Source organism: Camelus ferus, chromosome 7 (assembly GCF_009834535.1).
Source record: "Camelus ferus isolate YT-003-E chromosome 7, BCGSAC_Cfer_1.0, whole genome shotgun sequence".
NCBI lineage: Eukaryota > Metazoa > Chordata > Mammalia > Artiodactyla > Camelidae > Camelus > Camelus ferus.
This window is the reverse complement of record NC_045702.1, coordinates 47,172,857-47,178,856: the sequence shown is the minus strand read 5'-3', so window position 1 is coordinate 47,178,856 and position 6,000 is coordinate 47,172,857.

The following is a 6,000-nucleotide window of genomic DNA, read 5'->3' as shown; positions in this document are numbered from 1 at the left end:
TTTTCTCACTAAGTACTGAATTTTTGAGATCACATATAATCATACAGAACTGCCTCAATGCATGCTAGTCACTGGATGTATGGTAATTTATTTAACCAGTCCCCTTTGATGAACATTTAGGTGGTTGCTAATCTTCTACTATATCTAGTATATGTATATCTTAATTGTTTAGGATTAAAAATAACATTGTTATTATTTTAATTTTAATTATTTGTAAAATTGGTTTGTAAATGTTTAGGTTTACTAGATTTTATGAATTTTTTCCTTTGTAAACAGTTCAGTTTTCTTATCCTATATTAAAATTGTGTGTGTGTGTAGTTTGTGTATTAAAGTTAAGATGTATATGTATTCTGCTTCTGGGCTATTTACAGTTTTATGACAATTCAGTTACTGTGTTTTTCTCTTCCCGATGTAGGCTCAGGATGAGCAGAATTAAATTTCTATAGCAGAACAACTATTAACACCCACTCCTCATATGCATATAGCTTTTTCTCTTTTTCCAATTTCTGGACTGCCTTAAAAATGAATTACAGTGGGAGCCAAGTTTCTCACTGTTGAAATGAGAACTTACAGATAAGCAAGAGGAAGAGAATAGGATGACCCATATGATAATAAAGAAGAGTTCATACTGATGTCTCCAACTCTAATCTAGCTTAACATGGATACAGATGGCTATATACAGAAAATACTTATAGGTATATGTCTATGTATAGTTTATTATACATGCATTTCCTTGCTCTGTCTGCTGAGAGGGTCCAGAAGCAACAACATCCAAGTAGCACTGAGCATACCTTGCACCCAGATCTTGGTTTTTAATACCATTAATCAATCAAAGTAACCAAGGCTCCTTTGAGAAATGGCTGATTCTAGGACCCAGGCGGAGAACATACATGGTGAGTCTGGAGCATCTGGTAGTACCAGAAAGTAAGGAAATGGTTTTTAAAATGAACAACGCAACACAATACAACATAACCATAGGAGCCAACTGAAAGTGTTTCCAATATGAAAGCTGGAAAAGTTTCAGTAACACAATAAATAAAGTAGTATTAGATTATAACCCAAAGTATAGAATAAATAAATATCTGTGAGTCTATACTGATATAAATACATTTTTGAAGAAATAAGTAAGTGGTGGAAAAGAAATAAATACCCCTTTTGCAGTTGAGGAGTTGGAACACAAAACACTACTTTTTAAGTGTGGGCTGTACATTGTGACTTCTTTCCAAAGAGTAAAGTATAGAAAGGAGGGAAAAAGGAGTAACTCTACAGTGGAGAAATGTGACAAACACTATCCTAAGGCAGGTGATCAAGGTCAGCATGGACAGTGATAAGTCATGTACCCTTTATATGATGTGATGGAAATGACACTTTGCTTCTTCCTCCCCAAAACACATAATCCTAGTCTAATCTTGGGAAAAACATCAGACAAATCTCAACAGAGGAACATTCTACAAAATACCTGACCAATACTCTCAAAACTCTCAAGGTCATCAAAAACAAGGAAAGTTTAAGAAACAATCAGCCAAGAAGAGCCTAAGGAAATACGATGACTAATTGTAATATAGCATCCTGGATGGGATCCTAGTGCAGAAAAAGAACATTAGGTAAAAACTAAACAAATCTGAATAAAGTACGTTCTTCAGTTTATAATACTTTATCAATATTAGTTCATCAATCAAATGTGCCATACTAATGTAAGATGTTAATAACTGAAGAAACTGGGTACATTTGGGTATATGAGAACTCTATTTTCTTCGTGATTTTCCTGTAAATCAAACTTCTAACAAATAAAATTTATTCTAAAAAATGCATTATAAAGTATTTATGAGATGGGTTAAAAATAAAACGAGATCATGTATCTACTTCCCCGCTCAAGAAATGATGCTGACCAATACAAATGAAGTCCCCTGTGTACCCCTTCTCATTTACATTTCCAACTCCCTTCTCCCAGAGGTAACCACTATCTTGGATTTGATATTTATCATTCCCGTGCATTTATTGATACTTCTAGGACATATTGTTTTGAATGTTTTAGATTTTTGCATAAATAGCATCATATGACACCTGTTTTTGCAAAGGTTTCGCTCAATATCAAGCTTACATGATTCATGTCCATTTATGTAGCTCTAATTCGCTTATTTTTTCTGCTATGGAGGCTTCCATTATATGAATATGCCCAAACATATTAGTCCCTCTGATGGACTCTTAGCGTGTTCCATCACTCCTGCTGCTGAAAGCCCTGCCATTCACCTTTCATTTGACACTAGGGATTTCTCATTGGCTGATCCATTCTACACAATACCCCACATCTCAATCCAGCTGTCCAACTCCTCTCTCCCCTGCTCACTTGCTTCCTCGACCCCTTCCTCTCAGATTGGCTTTTGGAACCTCCACAGTCTCTTCTCCTTATTATGCACAGCTGTGTAGCTCTTCTGCTACTTCTCCTAAACACAAATCTCAACTTGACTGTGTAGTTACAAACCATCCAAGACCTCAGTTTAACGAAAGGACCCTCTACTTCTTCCCTAGCACTCCCCTGTCCCACATAACACTATTAAAAAAAAACCAACCCATCATTAAAAAATTCCTCTGTTCAAATGTGTTTTAAAATAATCAGAATGAGAAATAACCATAGTTCTTTAATAAAAATATATTCAACGACCTTGGATATCTCAACCTATTAGTGAGGGCAGTGAAAATATCATTTTAAATATAATCTTAGGTAGTCTACAGAAAACAAATTTTGAATAAATGAAGTTTATATAAATAAAGCACATGGTTCTCCAGAACTTGGCAGAATCTGGAAAGAACGAACCAGTTGGGGGTCAGTTGGGTATCAAAGTAAGCTTGTCCTATGCAAAAAGGAACACATGCCAATTTTTTATGTAATTTCTATATCCTCTGAGCATATTTATGTCCCTCTTCTTTCCATTTAAAACCATTCATACGGATAAAAAATAAGTTTTCTCTTCGAAGGGACACAGAGAGAGTTAAGTGTGGACAACAGCATCTTTCAGATAAATGGAATTGGAGTTTGGAGATCCTTGAATTCTAAAGAGAGGAGTGACTGTTGAACCTATAGATAGCTCTCTCAGCTGCATTCCAAACTATAGAAAGTAATTCTCCTGGTATTAAGATACAAAAAAATTGTCACACTTAGATTTACATTGAGAGATAATATTTAATAAAATTACATAAAATCTACACTGTTCTCTCAATTAGGAACCTATTTTTAGCTGCTAAGAAATGCAAGTGGTGTTTTTGCCGTATTAACCTGACAACTGCACATCAGATGCATGAGAAGGTGAAGGTGTGTGTATGTATTTGTGGGGGAGCAGTCTTGGTGATGAGAACAGAACTGAGGCTAAAACAGTAATTTAAGTATAAAGATATGAATGGTTCGATTGGGGAGTGACAGTGAGGATGGAGGAAAATGGAAAAGACTTTTACAGTGAACTGACACCACCACTTGGCAAGACTGATTAGCTGATAGGGAAAAGGAGTGAGCAGAGTTAAGATAATTTCACACTTGCCAGTGTAGGGGACTGGATAAGAGTGGCACCACTGACAGGAATGGGAAAGCACAGAGCTGCACCACGTAGAGCACAAAGATGGCACTCAAAGCAAGCCAGCCCAGAGAGGACTGGGCACGTGAACACTAGATCTCCAAATGAGAGGCTGGGGCTGATTTGACAGCCAGGAGAGCAACAATCAAAGGAGACTGAAGGAAAAAAAAAAAAAAAAAAAAAAGAAACCAGTGAAGGGGATAGGACAAAAATTGAGTACCATAATATGGAAGCTAAAGAAAGAGAATATTCAATGGTCAAATACAGTCAATATGGGGCTTAGAGGAGGCTCTTGACTACAGTACATAGAATAGTTGTTTCTGTGTCTCTGTATCCCCAGCTCCTGCTCCCGATGTACACTGCTTAATTTCTTCAATGACATGATAGAACCTCTTTCTGTTGTCCTGCCTTAGTTCTCTGTGAGAAGGAGGAATGTAGTAGCCTCAGGGCATAGTCTACCCAGTGAGTGAGGACAAAAAAGAGAAACAGAAGATGTCCCACCCCACATGTTTGATGAAGCCTTGTCCTGAAATGCCTCACTTTCAGATGCTTCTGAAGAGGATGGACATTTAGCTCAGCTGACTACATAACATCCTTGTTTCCTTCCTCCATCTCTCTATCCATCATTTCTTTCATTCATAAGGTAAGGCTACGCCTGAAAATTCTCTTCAATATCCTGTTGTATAAACCCCCTTTAACTCCACGTTTTCATACCTCCCTCAACAAAAGTTTACTGCTCACTAGAAACATTGACCCTATCCTTTCATAAGTGTATGATTTTACTAATCCCTCTGATGAACTGAGTTGAAATTCTTCACTGAGAATGAAGCAATAAATGCCCACAAAGCCACACCCCTCATCCATTTATTCAGACACTCATATACAGAGCACCTACAACGTTCCCGTCACCAATACAAGTGCTTGGGATACAGATTCCAGTAAGACACAGTCACCGTTGTCAAGGAATCTTCAGGACGAGATAGGTAAGTGAGTCAGTCTTTCCAAGCTTTCCCTAAAGAAAAGATTATCAGGAAATAGGGCTGCTCCCTCTCAGGATTGTTTTCTGTTTGTTTGTTTTTAATAGAGATACTGGGGATTGAACACAGGACCTTGTGCATGCTAAGCGTGCACTCCACCACTGAGCTAGACCTTTCCCCCAAGGACTGTTTTTATTTTATTGCTTCAAAGGGGTGTTCTTTGAAGGATCTAGATTTAATAAAGAGTTTTTCTGGTTGGTTGATGGTTTTAGAAAAATATAGTTAAATCTGGAGTCCGTTATAAATATCACACTCAACTTAGTTTCTAGGAGTTGGTTTATGTCTGGGTTGAGTTTAAAAATAGGTTAACTGTGAGATTTGGTAAATGATGAAAGACAAGAAAACTTTCACATGCAGATTTAGGAAGTTGTTGCTGGACTTACTAATGATGATGGAGATATTATCCTTGGTCTGGGTCTTTCGTGTCTTCTATTTAGAACCTGTAATTCCTTAGGAGCTTAATACAAGTGAAATAGCAACTAGAGTGTAATTCTTTTCAAATGCTCTTTTTGCATTGAGGTTTCTTTGCCATGTAGGAAAATTGGGCAGATTGGACAAAGAATCCTTAAAAAAAAAAAAAAAGATGCCTTTATCTACTGCTTTGTTTTGTGGTGGAGAATCATATGGAAAGCAACATTCTAGCTTCCTTTATGCACCACTGACGAAGCTGCTAGTCTGGCTTTCCCTAAGGGGAGGATGACCGGTCTGTGGCCATCACCCCCTCTCTCCCACCACTGCAGCAACCTCACTTTGTAATTCAAATCAGCCTCTCTTGAAAAACAAGTGAAGTAGCCTTAAATCTTCTAAGGCAGTTAAGCAAATTTTGCATTTTATGAGCGAGGATAATCCTTTCACATTTTCAGAAATAAGTTTAAAAGCCTGTGTGCCTGGTGAGCAACGGAAGCTGCGTGACAAATGGGGACACCAAGAGTCCTCCAGGCAATCTGGGTGACATGCGGTAAATCCTCCTGCTTTGGCAGGTCCGCAAGTGTGGGGAGAAAACAAGATCAGTTTCCTCTCGGCCTCACAAAGGATCCTTCACTCCTGATTGCCGTTCAGCCAGAGGAGAAGCTTAATGAAGGAGGTGCTGAAAGCTGACAGGAATATTGGAAATGAATATAGAGAAAATGAAAATACTATGCACCAAATTGGCAGAACAGAAGACCGAGTGACTACCAGTGGACACGAAAACAGAGCGTGGCTGAGTGTTTTCTCAGGCCAGCTGGTGACAGCAGAGCGTCTGCATGAGGAAGTAGTAAAATGAAAATCCGCACGTGGGACAGGGTGCTTGGAAATCCAAGTTATACCACGGAAGGCAGGGCATCAGTTGGAAACTGAGGCCTGCCAGCATTATGAAAAATAAGCACAGCTATGGTGAAAGGGAATCTGAGTATCTG